Source organism: Rousettus aegyptiacus, unplaced genomic scaffold (genome assembly GCF_014176215.1).
Source record: "Rousettus aegyptiacus isolate mRouAeg1 unplaced genomic scaffold, mRouAeg1.p scaffold_m13_p_7, whole genome shotgun sequence".
In the NCBI taxonomy this organism is placed as follows: Eukaryota; Metazoa; Chordata; class Mammalia; order Chiroptera; family Pteropodidae; genus Rousettus; species Rousettus aegyptiacus.
Window position 1 is genome coordinate 63,169,351 of NW_023416310.1, and position 21,859 is coordinate 63,191,209.

The 21,859-nt window shown below is 40.7% G+C and overlaps 1 long non-coding RNA gene across 3 annotated transcripts in view; it reads left to right on the plus strand.

Moving 5' to 3' along the window:
• The first annotated feature begins 8,954 nt into the window (after positions 1–8,954).
• LOC118605549 overlaps positions 8,955–21,859 on the plus strand; it is a 39,802-nt gene continuing 26,897 nt past the window's right edge. For 2 of the 3 annotated variants that reach the window (XR_004952199.1, XR_004952198.1), the window contains exons 1-2: positions 10,893–11,122; positions 13,157–13,271. This is a non-coding gene — a long non-coding RNA (uncharacterized LOC118605549). Of the gene's footprint in view, positions 8,996–10,892; positions 11,123–13,156; positions 13,272–21,859 lie in introns of those variants that run through there. The other variant, XR_004952200.1, reaches the window with a different exon arrangement.

Below are 21,859 nucleotides of genomic sequence, written 5' to 3' on the forward strand. Positions count from 1 at the left end.
TTAAATTTTCCTAGGTGTAAGTTTCTATTCATTCTGTTTGTGCTTCATCAAATTTCTTGAATTTGTGACTTAAAAGTCCTTCGTCAATTTGGAAAAGACTCAGCCATTTTCACTTTGAATATTGCCTCGATCTTATTCTCTTTCTTCTCTCCTTCTGAAACTTTGGTTCCATGAACATTAGACTTTGTCATTTGATCCTATAAGGTACTTACATCTTCTTTTGTATTTTACATCTTGCCTTTCATGCTTATCTCTGGGTATTTTTTTCTAGCCTATGTTCCAGTTCATTATTCTCTCCTCAGCTGTGTCCATTTGGCTGTTAAAGCCAGTCATTAAATTCTAGTTATTTAGTTTAATTATTTTATTTATCTGTTCTAGTTTTATTTTGATTCTTTTTTATAGTCTTCATTTTTCTGTGGAAATCCTCAATCTTGTTTTCAACCATAACCAGTAAATAAGGTTATTTTAAAGTCTGTCTCATGATGCCAAAATTTGGAGCTCTTGCAGACCTATTGCCATGATCTGTTTTTATGCTGGTTCCTATTGTCTTGTTTCTCATATGATTGGTTATTTGTTGCTTGTGTACCAGACATCTTATTTTTAAATTTGGAAATATAACATGAGTCCCAGTTATTTTTCTCTGTGGAAGATTTTACATTTCATTTTGTGAGGCATTTACAAATCTAGGATCCTTATCCAAGTTCAGGGTTTGAGATGGTATGAAGCTATCTGAGATCCTACAGGGGCCTTCTCACTTCTGTTTCACCCTAATTCTCAGATGTAATTTAAAGTGAGAGCAGTATCTCCCTCAGCTGCCATGGCAAGTCCCAGACTACAGCACTTATTTCTCTACCTTGAGAGGTTGACAAAATCCCCAGTCAGCTTCTCAGCTGCCCCATGAAGGAAGGGGCTACACTATTAGGAAAAAAAGCAATTTCCAACCCAACTGACCTTCTTGAGTTCCTAGATTTTCCAAGAATAATTCAATTCCAAAAATTTAGTTAGATCTTCAGGTCTTGTCCCACAATTATTCATTGTCTTGTTAGATCTCCAATGTCCAGAACAGACAGCTTTTTAAATATTTTGTGCAATTGTTTTAGCTGTCCTCAAGAGAAAAGTTTATCAAAATTGCTTTGTGTGGCATTATTGGAAGTAGAAATTCTAGATTGAAAATGTTCTTGCAGGGCTGCCCAGGCATAACGTGATAGCTGCTGCTGCTTCTACTGCCACCACTGCCACACACTAATCTCTGAAGTTGCTGGAAATAACAAGACAGGGAGGAGGACAGTAAGTCTCACATCTCAATTAACCCCTGCAGACTTCGAAGTATTTCTGGTCTGTATCTCCCTGTTTCTTCATCACATCTTTTCTGCATTATTTTTATTGATTCAAATCTGTTGTTAATAGTTTCATCTACCATGTCATTATTTTAAATCATTTCTACTCTTAATCATCTTTAATTATAATACTTTGAAATGGTAATATGGAAATAGACAGGCAGTCTCCTTCACATCGCTACCTGTGCCCTGCTTCCTTCTATTAAAGGCATCACTTCCCATCTCAAGTGTCCAGGGATTATATGTTTCTCTTTGACCAAAGGAGCTACCATCATCCACCCCCAGCCAGCCCAGCCCTCACAGACTAGTGCCCCATGAGTCTCTTCCCATTATTTAGAGTCAGAGCCTTAGTATAAACCACAGTGATGGGTGACACCATCGGAGGCCATTGTGTGAGATCATCTTATTCAATAATTAAGGTAACATGTCTGGAAAGGTTAAGAATAAGACATTACTCCTGTATTTGCATTTGGGAGATGTTTCCAGATATTCTAGGTTTCAATAGACATTTCAGGTTTCCATGGAAGAGGAAGAATTTTGAGGTAAGAAGGATATTTTCCTGGCTTTATGGTGTAGGTCTGAAAGATAAAGCATCCTTACTTGGTCTATTTTAGTAATTTTAACCTAATTTAGTCATTTGAGTCATTTTAGTTTATTTTAGTCATTTTATAGGAGGATGGCAGCACTGTAATCTCGTTGTATAATTAGAACACATTTGGTATAAGAAAAAACAAAATCCTGAGAGGGATAGCAACATAACAAGAAGAGGGAAGAGGAAGGGAGAAGAAAAATCAAAGGGAAAAAACGAATGGTCACTGAGACCTACCTTCCTCCAGGTTCCCTCTTGCTCAAGTCAAAGGACCCTCATTGGTTATGCAAGCTTCCCCACATCATCCAACATTTTCCGCTGCCTTTAAATTCTTGCTCCTAGCACATGCACTGCCTTGTCTTCATTCTGAGACACACACTCATCTCCCTCCCTTCACTTTCTAGGATGCATGTATGCACAATTCCTTATCCCAAGACACTTTCCCCTGTAGGAAAAACAAGGCTGTGGGTTCACTGATGTGTTCCAGAATCTCAGTGTTGTCACTCCTTCACCAGAGCCACGGCTGGTTTGACTTAGTCATCCTCTCAACAATTGAATTGCTGTGTCACTGTTGGACACATATGAGTTTGACATGCAAAATTTAATCTAAACACTAGAGAATGTGAATCTGTAGAGATCGTTCCAGAACCAAGTGAAAATCTTTGCAACTTTCCCCTATTTCCTTACTTTTTACACACAGCTCATTTTATCAAACACGAATACATAAATTAAATTCCTATGCCAAGTAGTCTTTGTGGAAATCAGTCAAAGATAACTATCTATTCCTTTGGGCCTTACAAAAAGCAAGCCCTTTTATCATGGCAATTTTGTACAACTCAGACTCTGCTAAATAAAGAGCTTTAATGCTTAGCTTCTCTCCCACTTTGCTGAGAATGTAAGGGAAAATTGGTCACTGGCCTTTTTTCGGGTGTATTTGCTCACCTAATGAATCCTATTAAGCCATCAAAATACAAATGCTGGAAATTCATTTTCCTGCTTTTGTTCAGGTAATACCAGCAATCCATATCTTACATAGTTAACTGGCCAGGAGCATATGAGAAGTTTTTCAAGGCTGGCTTCCTTGAGATAATGGCTTGATCTTCCAGATGAGACCTTTATAAGTGAGTCCTCTGTTCCTGCTGCCCACTTAGGTTGTGCAGACTGCATGGACAGTGCACAAAGCCTGGCAATAAATTCCCCTTTACGAAGTTGGCTTTTGGCCTATGTCTGGCCTCAGAATGAATTGCTTCAGGTCTCTCCCTCACTCTTAGATCCAGAATCAAATCTTCATCCAGCTGCATCCATTGCACCTGCTCCTGGGGCTCTGCCTGTTGTCAGGTATGAAATACACAAACAACTTCTACTTTAGAGTGTCTTATTTCCAAGGATTATTTTTAGTTGAAATCAGCACCTCCTCCAATTTTTTACACTTCCAAGGCACTAATTTATCTTATGTCACTTATTTCTGTTTCTCTTCATGTGCCCTTTCGTGGATGTGAGCAGTTTAAGGCCTTCCGTCTTCATTCATTTCTCCAGTGCATGGAAGAGTAAACATTAAGTTTCATCTGGGTCCAAAGGAGGCCTTGAGGGGAGTTCATAGCCGTTCTTTTTACTGTTGAAATGACCTAACTGTGGTGGAAGCAGTATTATCAGTTTTATCCCCATATCATTTCTTGGGCACGAGGTCAGTCTAGGGTACCTTTCTCTTGCTGCCATTTGCTCCTTTAAGCACACTCTCCTTAAAGAAGACTGGCACTACCATGCCTCTCTCGATCTACAATAGGCACTTAAGAGGAACATGCTTTCTGTCATTCTACCCACATCCTTGCCGGCACAAGGGTCCACCCAGGCAATACAGTGCTTGAGTCATTGGATGTGCAGCTATTCTTCCTTCCTTCCTTCCTTCCTTCCTGCCTTCCTTCCTTCCTTCCTTCCTTCCTTCCTTCCTTCCTTCCTTCCTTTAATTAAAGAAATGATTTACATTTTTCCACCCATCTACCTCCCTCCTCCTCCCTTCCCCCTCCCCTCTGGTAACCACTAGTCCATTGTCCATGTACATTGAGTCTCTGTTTGTTTGACCTGTTCATTTGGTGCTTTTAGGTTATATCTCACATATAAGTGATATCATGTGATTTTTCCACTTTTTCTGTCTGGCTTATTTTGCTTAATATGATTATTTCGAGGTCCATCCACGTTGTTGTAAATGGCAATATTTCATCTCTTCTTATGGCTGAGTAATATTACATTGTATATATGTACCACAGCTTCTCTAGCCAATGATCTATTGTAGGACACTTTGGTCGCTTCCATGTCCTGGTCACTGTGAATAATGCTGCTATGAACATCAATGTGCAAATATCTTTTTGGATATGAGTTTTCAAGCCTTTGGGGTAAATACCCAATAGAGGAATTGCTGGATCATAGAGTAGATCAATTCTTAGTTTTTTGAGGAACCGCCATACTGTTTTCCATAGTGGCTGTACCAATTTGCAGTCCAACCAGCAGTGTATGAAGGTTCCTATTTCTCCACAACCTCTCCACTATTTGTTATTACTTGTCCTATTGATTAGAGCTATTCTGACAGGTGTGAGATGGTATCTCATAGTGGTTTTGATTTTCATTTCCTTAATAGCTAGCTATCTGAGCATCTTTTCATATATTTGTTGCCCATTTGTATGTCCTCTAGGGAGAAGTGTCTGTTCAGGTCCTCTGCCCATCTTTTGATTGAATCATTTTGTTGTTGTTGTTATTGAGTTGTATGAGTTCTTTGTATATTTTGGATATTAGGCCCTTATCGGAGGCGTTGCTTGAAAATATATTTTCCCATTCAGATGTTGTCTTTTTACAGTTTCTTTTGCTGAGCAGCAGCTTTTTAGTTTGATGTACTCTCATTCATTATTTTAGTTTTTACTTCCTTTGCTTTTGAGGTCAAATTCATAAAATCCTCTTTAAGTCCAAGGCTTTTGGGTTTAGTTCCTATGTTTTCTTCTATGTATTTTATTGTTTCAGGTCTTATATTTAGGTCCTTAATCCATTTTGAATTAATTTGTACAGCTATTCTTGCTCCAAGCACCTTGGGGATATAGTATTTTATATTTATATAATGATTTAGAGTTTTTGCATTTATTACTTCATTTGAGTCTTGCAAATTCTCTGAAGTATGGGAATTAATATGAACATTTATAGACATGGGGACAGAGCCTTGAGATTAGCATTAAACTTGTAATTAGTGGCACTGGGCTCGAATCTAAGTATTTTAAGTTTTTCTCTCAGTTCCTTTCTATCTAACCACTTGTTTTCATAGCATGAGCCTTATACTTTAAGGCTTTCACCCTTTAGTCCCCAGATGCTTTCAGAGGATTCAATTATACCTTGCAAGCCTGAGCACTCAGAGCTAAGTATATGTGTTGACACATGTATACCCAAGGTAACACTGGCAGTCAGCCCAGGCCTGTCCCCAAACTCTTCTGCTCTGTCCTTGGCAGCAGGAGGCAGTTTCCATTTGGTCCCGCGTGTCCTGTGTGCCCCCAGGGCAGGAACAGCAGCTAGAGGCGGCCATGGGCCAAGGGAGCCCATAGCCCTGGATGTTTTCTATCTCCCGCAGGATAAAGCCGTGCTCCTTGGTGAGGACACCAGCTCTTTGCTAACCAGTCCAGCTTCTTTCTTTGAACTCTCTCCCTGCCATCCCCTCTCCCCATTTTCCTGCCCCCAAACACACCCCTGAATACCTGCCATGCTCCTCTAAACCTCTCTGCCATTTTACATGCTGCCCGTGACCCATGTACTACCTGCTCCCTGCCCTCCTCTCCCTCTCTCACGTGGTCACTGTGGGTGAAGTGGAGCCCTTGGACCTCACCGTATGCTGTGCCCTGGCCAAGGGAATCGGACAGAATGACAGTGTGCTTGTTCTGGGCCAAGGTCTTAAGAGGCACTGTGGGTTTCTGTTCACCCCTCTCAAGGTGACTGAGAGAAGGCCATTACTGAGCCTCACACATCTGCATTTTCAGTAAATTCCACCCTCTCAGTTGCCACTGCCCTGGGTGAGAGGCCTGGAATGGGGGCTGGAGGAAGGCCAGTGGAGTGTGTCAGTGGCTAGGGCAGGTTCTAACACCGATGAGCAACTGCTTTATGTATGGCACTGCTCAAGTACTATATTCACTCAATCTTCCCAATGAATTGGGTAGTTTGGGTTGCTCACCCGCAGGCCACGCCCAAGGGAGTAAACTTCAGAGAAGTCACTCAGCTGCTTGACTCCCACATCTGCTCCCCTAGAATATCCCGAAGGCCCTATCCTTCTCCATGTTAGTTCGTTTCCACACTGCTGAGCTATGTCATATACCTGAGTTACTTCCTTGATATAAAAGGAAAAAGAAAAAAGCCACCTACTCTTGCGAGGGAGGAAAAATAATTTTTCCTCCTATTTTTTTTTTTTAAGTTCTTCTAGCTGGTTTAATAATCGAATTGACATGAGATGGATTAATAGGAAAAAGATTAACCCAATTTAATTATGTGTGTACATACAGGGGTTCCATAAGAATATGGGATCCCAGGACAAATCTGACAATTGAGGCTTATATACCAGCTAGAGTTAAGAAGAAAATGGAGGGTTGGGTTTGGACTTGAAGGGGAGGAAGGAGATTCACATGAGGTTGGAGAACCAAATGTCTTGTAAACAAAAGTTCTCTGCGCTGTCTTTAACAACAGGACACTGAGAGGGCTTTGATCGAAAGGCCTGGCTGGGTTCCTCTCTGTCTATCGCACGCTTAGATCATATTGAACTATAGTCATCTATGGCGATAGCTCCCTTCTGTGAGCAGGTCCTTTATCTAAATTCTTTTAGGTGGTTCGGAGGAAGATCAAAGGCTTTTCCTTGGTCGTTTGCTTCTTCAAAATAACGAGATTAAAATAATCAATATCAAGAAAAGCCATATTTTAGGATGGCAAATTCGACTTCTCCTCACTCTATAAAGGTTAATTCCAAGCTCAGCTCATCCCAAGAGAGGGACCTTTTACTCCCTGGTGGCTGCACATGCGTGCTGCCGTGCCTCCCACGGACCCTCCTCTTCCCCCTGCAATGCCCGGGTTAAGTGTAATCCCCCTGGGGAAGAGCTGCCTCACTCCCCAGACAGAAGCAGTGGTTCCTTCTATGCTAGCGCTCACTTCATGGTGTTATAAACGACCCGTGTATGCTCTGAGCTATTAAAGAGAATTCAGCTCAACAGTATCTATTGACCCTCCTTTGCACAATGGGCTAAAAGTAAGTATTTCGTTCATAAGGTTTTTATATAAATTAAATGAGTTACAGAGGCAAAGTGGTTAGAAGAGCTAAGAAATGCCGGCTGTTATTAATACCACGGTCTCGGTAGATATTAAATTAGTACATGAAAATAGAATGAAAAGGAGCCCAATTTAGCTCTTTGCTTCTCATAGACTTTGGCATTATTTATTCCACATTTATTAAAAAAACACTTCATGACCAAAGTGGCTGTTCAAAATTTATCGAATGCAAAGAATGAATTAGTTCAAATATCACAGAAGAAAATTAGCGTGCTAAGTCACACATTATATAAGTGGAAGATCTCAAGCATTCAAACCATACGGCACCATTAAACTTTAGTTTGTCTTTAAATTCAAATCTATATCTTGACTGACAGTCAAGAACTTGCATTGGAATAATTAGCACGTTTGATGCTGGTGCAGTCAGAGAAATCTGTCCCTTGAGTATATTTTGGGCTTGTTTTAACCAAATTAGTTTCAGTTTTGGTGAGATCAGATTTTCAATTGTTTTCAGTAATGTAGAGATGCATTACTATTTTTTTTATTTTATATCCTCTGGGTTTCAGAGTTTTCAAAGGCTCTAGTTATAGGCTGAGGGAACGAAGAGACCAGAGGGCATATTCATTTACTAAGATCTGACCATGTGCCAGGCAGAGTGCTCCAGGTTTAAGTGATCTCATTTAAGATGTGGGATAAGTAAGAGCAGAACTGTTAAATATGTGGAATGAAGTTAAAGCATTTCAGGAATCTGTAATGCAACACACTGTAGCCCCTCTTCTCACCCATCTGTTCCTGGATTCATTGACGCCCCAGCGCTGCTGGGTGTCTGCAAGCTCACACAGCCCACCAGTCAGGGAGATCAAGATGGTGAAGTCGCTCCCCATACATATGCTGCCTACAAGAGACACAAGCAGTCTATGCATGAGCATAGTGCTAAGACGAGTCTACAAGCAGTATAAGTGACAACATATGACATATGAACTAAGGCATTTCATAGTCCCAAAGTTTGGTAATAATTATGCTTTTGAAATCTAGGGCTAAATTCTGAAAAATGTATATTCTAACCTACGTGAATATTTGTGTCTGCCGAATAGTCATATCTTGCTAAAACTAGAAAGAAGGTCTATTTTATTATAGTAGACATAGTAAATGTTTATTATACTAGCTGTTAAAAAGACTTTCTCTCTTGATATTTTAGTTTTTCCTCTAAAGTTTAATAGGGAAAACGAAAATGAAGACGAGTAACACAAAAGAAGGCATAAAAATACAAATTAGCTCCTTAGAATTGGTAAGAGTTAATAAACATATATTTTTAAAAAATGTACTTGGGGAACTGTATAGTTGAGGTTCCATAAACTAGTGGGATGGTAAGCCAATAGGTTGTATAATTGTATATAAAAAATTAAAAAACTACATGAGAAATTGTGTCAATTTGAAAGTAACCACAGTTGTCACTTAAACACACTCCTTTGACAAATAGATATGAACTAGCAAACATGGCCTTTAAAATGCCTGGAATTCTGCTTCTTCAGGAAGAGGCTATGTCCTTGTATGAAAAGGTGTCACTGAAACTATTTCAACCTAATGTAGACCAACTCTCAGTAGGCAGTGTTCGCAAAATGGGCAGGCAGTTATTTTGGAGTTTGTTTTTTAAAAGCCAAAAGAAAATCAGTTCTGCCCTCTAGTGTAAAATCAGGTAATTGCGATATCTTTTTTTCTTAAACAGTGACGCCCTAATCCAGTCAGTAATTCTCTCTTGAGGAAGGAACATCATGAAATGGGGATATTCCGGGTGAGTAATTCTTTTAAAGTTAATTCAAAAAAATTTTAAGTTACAATTGACATTCAATATTACATTAGTTTCAGGTGTACAACATAGTGGTTGACTAGTCGTTCATATTCCTTATGAAGTGATACCCCCGATAAGTCCAGTACCCGTCTGGCACTATACATAGTTTTTAAAATGTCATTGCCTATATTCCCTATGCTATACTTTACATTCTCGTGACTGTTTTGTAACCGTTAATTTTCACATTTTAATCCCTTTACCTTTATCACCCAGGCCCCTAACTCCATTCTTGTCTGGCAACCATCAGTTTATTCTCTGTATCTGTGAGTTTATTTCTGCTTGTTTGTTCATCTATTTTGTTTTTGTTTTGTTTTTGTATTTGTTTTTTGATTTCATATATTAAGTGAAATCATATGATATTTGTTTTTCTCTATCTGACTTATTTCACTCAGCATAATACCCTCTAGATCCATCCATGTTGTCCCAAATGGCAAGACTTCGTTCTCTTTATGGCCGTGTAATATTCCATTTTATATTTGTACCACATTTTATTTATCCATTTGTCTATGAATGGACAGTTAGGTTGCTTCCATATCTTGGCTATTGTATATGAAATGTCCTTCTTTGTCTCTTATTTAAAGTCTGTTTTGTCTGATATAAGTATTTCTTATACCACCTTTTTTTTTTCATTTCCATTTTCATTTTCATGAAATACCTTTTTCCATTCCTTTACTTTCAGTCTGTGTGTGTCTTCTGATCTGAAGTGTGTCTCTTGTAGGCAGCATATGTATGGGGAAGTGAAGCTTGTTGCAGATTTCCAAAAATTGTTGATGGGGATATTTCTGAGAGAATTACTCACTTACTGCCTGCAGTGAACCCTATCAAATCTTTCTTTGGTGACTAAGCACACTCATTATGAGCATGAATTTCCTCACTAGAGAGATGACCTCAGGGTTAAATTGGTCTTACTCCGAGTAGCCCATCGATTGTACATGTCTGGTTTGTAGCACACTATTTGAACCCCTGCTTTATGGAGTATGTCCAACTTCTCCGTGGACGTGTGCACAGGTGGCTCAACTAGCTCCCTAAGGCCCAGCCAGTACGAGCGTCGCAGAGCACTTCATCTAAGATACATATATATAACGAGCCCAGCGAGAAACCAACTAAGCAAGGACGGCACACACACAAATAGTTGCCAGAGCATCACACAAGTTTAATCATATCACATCCTGATGGATTTCGGTCCTAGCAGACCACCCGGCGGTGCTGGTGGAGACAAGACATGTGTTAAGCAGTGACCGGTCGATGCTGGCTCGGATGCTGTCGATCTGCGATGGTCGATCAGTGGAGGCCTCTTCTTTGAAGCAGAGCAGTCAGGAACCAAGAGATGGAGGAACGCAGTCCCGAGAGGATAGGGAGCACGCTCTCTAAGTCTGTATTAGAGTTTCTTTTGCTTTATACTCTATGATGACGTCTTTGGTGTCTTATCAGCCAGCCGCACAGGTGTCTGTTTATCTTACACACTTCGGGTAGCTAAGACATTTTTGGGGGGGGTTGCATTATCTGGGTTACACACATGCACAGACCACTGCAACAGTAGCAACAGGGAGAAATACAACTTTTAAATTCTTACATCACACACACACGCACATACACACAAGAAATCATATTATGTTTGCCACTCAGATTACTGTAATAGAGCATCCCTGCCCAGCTCTGGAAACTGGCTGGACACCTCGAGCTGGGTGACCAGAACCCTGGTTACAAGCCCCAAGCAGAGATGGGTTTGACTAGAAGCAGGTGACCTCCAGATGCAGAAGGAAACTTGAAAAGTCAGCAGGTCAAATCAGCAGGGAACTCTTAGGGGACAGAAGCAAATAGGACCCCAAAAGAATGAAAACAAAGGGAAAGACTGAGGTAAAACAAAACACCTATGTCATAGTTGTAAGCATGGTAGCCCATAAGAAATTCTACCACTTTCTTCACCAGGGCTCCAGCTCATGCTTACTGAGCACATTCAAATCCTGGTGCCATCCCTCACTGCCATCCCAACGGTTCTCAAACTTCCACAGGAAGAATAATTCCAACAGTTCTCAAGCTTCTGTAGAAAAAATAATCTGCTGGGAGCAGGTAATAAATATAGACTTTCTGGCCAGACTTTCCTGAAATGGGGTCTCCGAGTCTTCATTTTTTAATATAACCCGCAGATGACCTTGGTCCAAATGGTACAAAGGCCCTAGTTTGAGAAACAAAATCAGTTCCTAAAATCCTATAATTCAAGGTTGTTTATCACAAGCCTGAATTGAACAAATAAGAGATCTGCAACAGATTATGCAGGTCTCTCACACTTAGTGACCTCTTTCTCTAGAACCCTGTTTTCAATGAACCTTATTTCTAACGTATAGAGTACCAGTAATGTTGTTTAGGAAATATTTATCGGAAATTTTTTTTAAAACTAAGTAGAATTTAACATTTTTCCCCTAGTGAAGCAACATAATGGTGAAATTACTCCTAACTGTTCTGTTGCTAGGGGTAAATTTGCAAAACGAAAGGATTGGAATCACAGAAATCAATGTAGGCATTAAGAGTTTACTTTCTGATAAATATTCAGTTAAAGTTCTTTACAGTACCTACTTGTAAATTTACCTAATTCTGTGAGACAAATGCCTTTTTAGCTTATCACACCCATCCGACCTCTAAACTTAATTTTATTTTTAAAACCTTTGTAATTTCTTTAAAATTGGTCTATTTTATCAATGTATGAAATCTTCAAATGATAATGCAGAATGATTTTTCCAAATATTTTTTTTCTACCTAAAGCATATGCTTCGTATAAGGAAGAAGAGAAATCAGTACTTTTTTTCTCCTTAATAATTGCTTGTGAATCATTAATGGGATAGATCTTAAAGCAGATTGCATTTAGAAATTTTATTTCTTCACGTGAAGTTTTGCTGTAATTCTGAAAACTGGTACCTATAGGTAGGTTGGTCATGCATTCCTTTTTCTCCCCCAGGGAAAATTCTAGTTTACACCAGTTGTTCTGGTGTCCTGTTTACTTAATGTCCCTTTCAATGTAGGAAGGAGGCAAGAGAATTAAAACTTTAATGAAGCCACATCCAGAGACTGTAATATGCTGATCAGCCCTGCAGCCAGGCCAGCAGGACACCTGCAGAACAAAGGAAGATTTCTGCTGGGACTGCTAACAATTTATTCCCCACACCTCTGAAGGGGAAACAGGAACCAAGAGTCAGTCACTCCCTATATGGCTAAAACCATGGGGAACCTATGGATTAAAGGCTGGGAACTGCCAGCAGGCCTTTCACTCTCCAGGTTCTTACCTTTTCATGCTACATACTCTTCCCCTTCCTCACTGTATGTCCATATCAAAGAAAACAGGGTAAACAGTCTTTTAAACTGTAACTCACAGGTTCTAAAGAATATTATATAAACTCAATTCCCAGAACACTCAGGGTCCCTCTCAGTGCCTTTACTCTGTCTCTCACTGTCCCTCTCACTGTCTTCTCTGCTTCTGAGAGGAGACCATGCTCTGTCTGTGGAGTATCGCCCCTTTTCTAATAAACTTTCCTGTTGACTCTAACTTTGGCGTGTATGTTGAATTCTTTCCACACTCTCTGCCAAAGAACCCTCTTCTTCTCTAGGTACAGGGCTTGGTCTCCCCTCCACGTGGGGAAATTTGTCCTGTCGTGTGTCACTGTTACTCTGAAAAAAAGATCTCAGTTTGGATGATAAATAATATGTTTACTCAGGAATTAGGTTTCAACTTATAAGTAAATAGTATTCTATTCTTCAGTTCAATGAAACCTTCACTTTTCTTGTCAGAAAAAAATGTTACCTCTTTATTTTTTAATAGAACATCTTAAATTAAGTTCATTTTTTAAAAAGATGTTTTTTAAAATATAACTTTGGAAACAGTATTTTTAAATGCAAATTTTTGGAAATTTCCTCTTTCAGCAGTTTACAGATAACCCACCTACTAGAACGCTCTAGTTCTAGCAAACTAGAAAAGCTGAATTTAACAAAAATAAGTTTGAAAACAATAGTCAATTACTAGGCAGCAAGAATTTGAGAAGTCACTATTCTAGGCAAAAGAGAAGAAGTAAAGAGAGGTGAAACTGACATTTGGCACTGCTTTCTCCCTTCCAGACATCTATCTGCCCATTCCAAAGTGGAGGCTGAGAAGCTGCGCAGAGCTCATGGACCTGTCAGGGCACTGGATGACAAAGGTCAGGGGTCAGGACCCATAAAGGAGGGAAGCCTGGTAAGCACTCCAGGTTTTCATTTGCGACCACTGAAAGGTTATATCCTAGGAAACATCGTGACTCTGAACAAGATCTGAGCTTTAAAAGAGCCCAGATTTGAAACAAATCAATTCCAGAGAGATAAAGTAATATTCTCCTACCCCAACTGTCTGCCAAAAGCAAAGGTAATTTCTCTCTGGAGGAAGGTGACATCATCCAGATTCTCAAATTATCTCTATGATTTTTCTTACACAATGTTAAACATTCAATTAAAAATAGCCAGACATGCAAAAAGAAAACAATAAACTCAAAACCAAGACAATAAAAATAAAACTACTCTCAATCCAGATATATGGAGTTACCATATATCAACTTTAAAATAACTATGATTAATAAGTTAAATAAATTCAACGAATTGGAGAAATTCATCAGGGAACTGAAAACAATAAAAGGGAAGCAAATAGATATCTTAAAACTGAAAAGAATAATAATGAAATTAAGATCTAAATAGAACGGCTTAAGAGCAGAAGTAAGAGTTAGTAAGTTGGAATGTAGATCATTCAAAAATAGCCAGATTGAAGCACTCAGAGATAAAAGAATGGAATATATAGAAACTAGCTTAAGAGATAGATAGGACATGGTGAATACTTGTAATTGTATGTCATATGGAATCCCAAGTGGAAAAGACAGAAAAGATAAGACTAAAGCAATCTAGAAAAGGTAATTGGTGGAGATGTTTAACAGAAGAGCAAAAAATTAAACCACAGATTCAAAAAAATGCTGCAAACCTTAAGCATAATTTTTTTTTTTACTGTAAGTTAGAGTAATTAAGACACCGTGATACTGATGCAAAGATCGACAATCTAATGGAACAGAATAGAGGGTCCAGACCCAGACCTAAATACACATGGATACTTTATGCTAAAGGTAGCACTGCAGAGTAAGGGGAAAGATGGTTTTTCTGTAAATGTTGCTGGGTTGATTTTTTTAAACTCCTAAAAATTAATGGGGAAAAGACAGAAAACCCATAAAAGAAGATTATCCAAATGCTCGGTAAACATATGAAAAGATCTACTTCATCATTTGTCGAAGAAATAGAAATCAAACTTCAAAGAAAGGCCACCACATACCCTTCCAGATAACTAAAATGAAAAGAAGTTTGTCAGTGCCAAGCGTTGAGTGGGCAGAAGGGCATCCAACACACACTGGGTGGGAGGGCAATTATCACAACCACTTTGCAAATGAAGCTACTGCCTCTGTAAGCAGCAACTTGATCGCATCTCACAAATTTGGTATGGAGCGGGAGACAGGAACAAATGTACACTTACATGTATGATTCCCTCTGTATAAAGTTCAAAACCAGCAAAAAGGCTTTGTGATGTTCATAGTCAGGACAACGGCTACCTTGAGGAAGGAGGGGCTGTGTCCTGGAATGAGCATGAGGGGACTTCTGGGATGCCGAGAACATCCTCCTTCTTGGTGTGGGGGGTGGTCCCAGAGGAAAGTGTACTTTGTCTTCATCCGTCATGCTGTGTGCCCTGGGATCTGTGTGTGTACATTAACACTTCTCTGCAAAAAAAAAAAAAAAAAAAAAAAAAAAAGAAAATTGTTGGGTTTACCAGGAGAGAGTAACATTACTTTGTTAATGTAGTCCCTCCATGTAAGCTATCAAAATACATGCCGCCCTTTATATCTCTGAATATGCTCTTAGGTTAGATGTTGCTTTAAATGCTGTATGTTTTCTCATAATTCATTCAGGCTGTAGCTTTTAATATCATAGGCAATTATAGGCTATAAATGTGTTTACTCTTAAGAGATATTTAGTAAGAAAACAAAAAAAATTGTAGAATTTCTACTTGAATCAGGAAACTAAACATATAAGAAACTATCGATTTGTTCTCTAAATTACAGTTAAAAGTTTATTCTCTACCCCTCCCGCGGCTGCCCCTCCTGTTCTATTTTGTCTCAGTGAATGGTGCTACCTCCATCTGCTTATTCAAGCAAGGACTCAGGGAGCATTTTGTGATGTTCTTGCTCTTCTTTACCTACAGCATCCAATTAATCCTGTCTTCTCATAGCCTCCCTCAAGTTCAGCCACTTTTCTCCATCCCCGCCACCCCTTCACACAATCAGGTCAACAGCAGCTTCAACCTGGATTCCTTCACTCTCCATCTGCCTCCAGTCCCGCCTTCTACTATACTCACCCTCTGAAGTCACTCTTCTGTCGAGTGCTTTTATGGCTCCTCTGCCTACAAGATGGGGTCCAAACTCTCTAACTTGGCTCACAAGGCTCTTCTGCCTGTCCCCACCCAGTTTGAGCTCATTGCTAACCTCCTGTGCCCCTGAAGTTCTCCAAAGCTTCGGGCTCTAGAATATTCTTTCCTAATCATCTGCAAGACGGAAGTTCCATGTTCCTCCTAGGATCTCTCAGGTGACACCCTACACTTCCCCTATCACAGCACCCATTATCTATAATAATGGAATATTTATTTTTATTTCCCACAAAACTCTGAGAGCGTAGGGACCATATCTGTCTGTCCACTGCTGTGTTCCAGTGCCCAGCATGGTGCCTGGCATGTGGCATGTACCTGATACTGTGTGTGCTGTCAAATGTGTTCAGCACTTGATAAATATCTGTTAAATAAATGGCTTGAGAACGGGAAGAGGACAGTGTTATGGATTCAATCGTGTTTCTTCCCTTCGAATTCATATGTTGAAGTTCCAGCCCGCACCCCCCCCCCCGCCGCCAGTTCCTCAGAATGCAACCTTATTTGGAAATGAGGTTGTTGTCTATGTAACCGGTTTAGTAAGGTGAGGTCACACCAGCCTAGGGTGGGCCCCTCATCCAACACGACTGATTTCCTTATAAAAAGGAGAAATTTGGACACAAACCAGTGCACAGGGAGAATGCCAGGTGAGCACCTAGGCCGAGATCAGGGTGATGTGTCTACACGCCAAGGCATGCCAGAAATTTCCAGCAAACCACCAGAAGCCAGGCAAGAGTCATGGAAGAGACTCTCCCTCTCAGCCCTTGAAAGGAACCAACTCTGCCCACACCTTGGTCTCAGACTTCCAGCTTCCAGAACTGTGAGCCAATATATTTTAGTTGTCCAGGCTGCCCAGTTTGTGGTACTTCATTACAGCAGCCCGCGGAAACTCATACCGATGGGGAGGGCACTTAATATCATTCTGAAAAAAACTCCAGTTCTTTTTATTTATTTATTTTTTTAAATACATAGTATATGTAATGATGCCTATTGAAGCCTGGACACTCAGCTCTTGGTTCCTCAATGTCTCCCTGTGTCTTAACTTCAGATGTAAGGGTATTTCTATCCTCCAGTCCAGTATAAATTCTGTTCATGGATTCTAAGCACAATGCACAACTGAGAGAAAGGATTAAATTAATTTTCTAATCAAGCTCCAGTTTAGAAAATGTCTCTATTTCATAAAATTTCTAGATAATTAAGGGAAATATTACCTTAGATTATTCAATTTATTTCTTTGGGTTATATAAATTTTACTTCCTGGGCATATACATTCTGATTTAAAATGACAATAAAATAGCATCATCATAGGAAATCAGCTTAATAGGAAATGAGCCAATGCAGAGCCTGGCTTAATGACCTAATGACCAGGTAAGGGCCCTCAGCTTTTCACAGATTTTGTCTCCCAGCTGATCAGTAATCTTTTGACATGTTGCTCCTTTCAGCATAATAATAGTTAATTATATAGACTTGAATGAGTAAACTAAATCTGAAGCTTTTCCTGTTTCGGTCTTAGGTGTTAACAAGTTAAGGTCACTTTCATGCAATGATTAAGCCTAGTTTTGATAACATCTTTTCCTTGTAAAGTGCCTTTACTTAGCAAGTTAATGCAGGGTCTACTGCCCCTTGGCCGGAGTGACCACAGTTAATATTTGATTAGTGAATAAATGAGTAAGTGGCTCATTAAACTGATCCAGATGTCTGGGGCCTGACATTAGCTGGAGAGGATCAGGAACAACCCTGGAGGTTGGTTACTTGTCAGCCGGCTAGCAGGAATCCAGGTAATTGTCCTGGCTCAGCCTCAAGGAGGCTGTTCCAGTGACACATTTCTTAACGTGTGGTGACAGCTCAGGTGGGGAGAAGTCATTTTTTAACTCACACCTGGGAAACCCAAGGTTAGGACTAGGGAGAGCCAGTCTGGCAGGCAGCATGCACCTTCACCCCTTGAGCTTTGCGATATCCTGGGCCCGCCACTGTTTTTGTTTTGTTTATTTGTTAGTTTGTTTCAGCCTATTGCAGCTGCATCTCTGCCTTCAGGAGCAGGGAAGACATCTGTCAAGGCTGTGCGCCATTGCCAAATGTCCTCCTCATCATAGGTGGCCTGGGCAGGGTTCCAGTCAGGAAACTACACACCCCACATTGGAGAAAACAGATAAAAAGAATTCTTTGGAAATAACAACCACTGATAGCAAATTTTATAAGAACCAGAGGATATTTTTAAGAATTTGGTCTGAGTGAATCAGTAAATGGTAGTCACTGGCATACAAGCTAAACAGCTTCTCTGGGTAACAGATAAGGCTGAAACAATGATTCTTTTGACCCGTAGTGCTGGGACATTAATTATATTAAAAAATAGAACTCTAAGAAAAATTAAACTTTAGGGAAATGCATAAAATGTCAGCTAGTATTTTTATTGTTCTGCTACTAAATGTCATTTTTCAAAGTATAATTATTGCATCCTGTCTCTAGATGCATTTGCGAACCACTTTAAATACATCATCTATTTCTTTAAAAAAAAAAAAAAAAAGAATTTGCTCTGTCTGTGGCTAAACTATTTAGGGAAGAAGAGCTACATATGATGCAATATTCTTAACCTTGGGGGTTTCCCTGAGGTCGAGTTAGTTGATTTGCCATCTCAGCATCCACACTGTGTGCTGGCTGGAAACCGCCTTCTCTTTCCTTCATCCAGCACATTCATCCAACAGGAATTCCTGTCTCTCTAACACTCAGACGTCTGTGGGCCCATGCTCTCCTTTCCACCCCTCCACACGGTCCTCGCCCTCCTCCAGGCTCTGTCTCCCACTAGGACTTTGGAAGCAGCCTCTGGAAGCTGCTGCTCCTCCCTCTCCCTGGACCCCCGCACATTGCAGGCCAGACTAGTTGCAAGAACTCGGTTCTGATTGTGTCACTGGCCTACTTGGAAGATGCGGAGCCTTCGACACTGAATCAGCAGCCTGCCCAGAGGCCCTGCCGGCCCTGGACTGCTTGGCCCTCATTTCAGAGACCAGGGTCGGTGTTAACCCCACTCTTTCACTCACGACTCCAGACTAGTCCTGTTCTGTCTACACCTATGTTCTCTCTCCTTTCAGTGATTTCTCTGAAGCTTAGCACATTATCTTCCTTCTGAAGCATCCCCCTTTTAGGTGCGCCCTTTTTAACCCTTCCTACCAGCCTCTGTCCCAGCGCCCTATGATGGCTTATTGACATGCCTTTGTGGGGGGAGAAAGAAAATTTCCTTGACTCTTCTAGTTTCTTTCAGCTGGTCTAATGACCAAATAGACACAAGACATATTAACAAGAGAAAATGACCAAATGTAATTACATTTGAACACATGGGAACCCCACATACGTGAGACAGTGAGAGACCCCACCAACATGAGAGATTCAGAGACGGAAAGGGAAAATGAGGGACACCTCGCATTCTGAGCTAAGGGTAAGGTAAGGCACCTTGGGGCTTCCGAGGGGGGGACATCATTCTGGGGTTGATAAGAAGAGCAGATGTTCATTAGTTAGATGTTTGCCCTGCTCTGTCACTAGGTCATAAAAAGCTATTTCTGGTGATAACACGTATTATGGGCAAGTCCTCTAATTTAGATTCTTTAATGGAGAGGAAAACTTTTCATGAGCCTGTAGGGTCTCTGTTGCCTTCAGCTCAAGATAAATCACATGCCAAAGTGGCACATCTTGCGGAGGTCTGCTCTGAACCCCTTCAACTTTTTCCCTCTCCCATCTCACCCTGAACAGAGCCCATGCCTAACACAGTGCCTGACACATATGCCCAATAAGGGAGCCTTGAGTGGACATGAGGACCAAAGGGTGGTACCTACCAGATTTTCTCTGTTGGGTTTAGCATTAGAAAACTGGAATTTTCACATATGTCCAAGTCCTACTCTGAGAGACTCTGGTTTAGTAATTGTTAAAAATGCTCACCAAGTGATTTGGTAATTGCTAAAAAGCTCACCAGGTGATTATAAAGCATGTCAGTGATTAAGAATAGGGACAATCCTCTCATTCAATGATGAGAAAACTGAGGTCAGCAGAAACTAAACGACTTGTCCAAACACATAGTTAAGTAGCAGCAGCACCCAAGTTCGAATCTAAATGGCTCAATTCTCCTTGTCAGAAATGAAGTAGCTGAATATCCAAGTGTATCAGACAGGATCCTCACGTCCTCAGGGTAGAATGACTCAGGGAGGGTCTGTTCAGAGGAGGGTTGTTTACAGTGACCTATGTGTAGGCAAAACACACAGGACACTAGTGTTCCAGACATGGTGGCAGCCACAGTTACTGCCTGTCTTAGTCTTTTGGGGCTGCTATGACAGAATACCAGAGACTAGGTGGCTTACAAACAATAGAAATTTGTTTCTCATAGTTCTGGAGACTGGGAAATTCAAGATCGAGGTGTAGCACTTCCTGGGCTATAAATGACTGTCTTTTTTGCTGTGTCTTCACATGGTAGAAGGAGAAACAAGCAGCTCTCTGGGTCACTGTCATAAAATCGCTAATCCCATCATGAGGCTCCACCCTCACGACCAAATCACCTCCAAATGTCCACCTCCAAATACCATCACATTAAGGGTTAAGATTTCGACATATGAATTTCAGAGGGACACAAATATTTAGTCTTTAGCGCCTAAGCCTAAAGGGACATGAGAGGGAGCAGCTTTCTGATCCTGGAAGACAGCCAAGATTGTAGAGTTGGCTTGAGGGAGCAGTTAACTTGGCTTGAGGGGCCTGGGCAGCCTGAGATGACTTTGTAGGGAGAAACCAAGGAAAACAATACCTTGACCTCATTCTTTGTTCCTATTCCCCTAACTTCTGCCTAACTAATGATGGCTATAACTTCAGTTTGATTTTGAAAGCTATTTAGCCAAACGTCTAGGTCAGTGCTCTTTCTACCACACGGCATCAAAATGATTCTTGTTGATCATTAATATACACAAGAACTCTCTGTCTTTCCTTCCTCCACAGTGCCACCTTTCACCTAAACCCATGGCCTTATTTCGTACACATTTGCCGCCAAAGGGCCCTTGATTATGGAAATAGTTTAGAGGAAAGATCCTGGGGCATTGGACTAGGAGATAGAAGTCTAGATGTCCAGTGGCCATGCTCTAGTCCTGTGACTCAATTTCCATGACTTTGAAATGGGGATGATAATAGTTTCTGCACGACCTACTTTATTGGTATATTAAGAGGCCTAACCAGGACACTTTGAAAAGTGTGATGGAAAACGAGGACAAAATTACATTCCATAAATGCAACAACGGAGAAGAAATTTTCTTTACAATTAAAGGGCTCCCTTCCAGGTTATTCCATGCAACTAATAGCTGCTGGAAGTCCAGACCTATAAGCTGTGCCCTTGAAATCTTAGCTCTTTCAGTCATGACTACCCACAAATGAGACAGATATTAATCATAGTTGACGGGAGGGAAGGGGGTCCCCAGAGGTCGAGTCTCTTGCACATGGCTGGGAAGACTGGCAACTGGGATCCAACATAGTGAGACCCAGACCCTTTGACCCTTTTTCTATCTGTGTGACCAGCGTGGAAAGGGCCCCAAGAACTAGGCGATTCATGGGAGTGCCTAGAACCTGGTATGGAGCAGGCACTTGGTAACTATCTTTCCTGTGTGTTACAATGTCTAACAATGTTGACAGATTTGGGGACAACTGACCAGTAGCAAAACACACCTCATCTCAGATTTTTTCACAAACCTCTGGCGATTCAAGACATACAACTAAATGGAGGTCACTTCAGGGTTGTGGGAGGACTGTAGCTGAGATGACAGGACACTCTTTGCCTTTTAAAAGGTGGCGAACTTTTCTCCTTGACCACTAGGAAAGTTATTGAAGCTTGGGGCTTAATCAGCAAAACGCTGTTTGTTGGTTGTGAGCTTTCACTTCACTTACCATCTAAATCGTGTTTCTTTTGGCTGTACGAATGTTGCTCCTTCTCCCTTCTCCATAAGTTTTCATTGCTAAATGAGCTGGTAACTCCTCATGAGTTGGGACATTTTATTTCTAATGTATTTGATGTGAAATTCTACTAAAAATATTAGATTGACATTGATTTCCTGTTATCTTTATTGAGTGCCTGAGTATATTCTGGATAGGTCCTTCTAACGCCTCATTCTTAAAGAATGTGTGTGATTGCGGTGAATGGACCCCAGCAGCAGACAGAACTGAGTTCGAATCCCGACTTTCCGATTGCTTCTCTGCCATGACAGCTCATGCTACCTTACCAAGCTCCGTCTTAGGACATTCAATGTTTGCCTCACAGCCTGATGGTGATGGCTGCAGGTAATTCCTGTGGAGCCTCCAGCACAGCTCCTGCACTGAAGATGGTA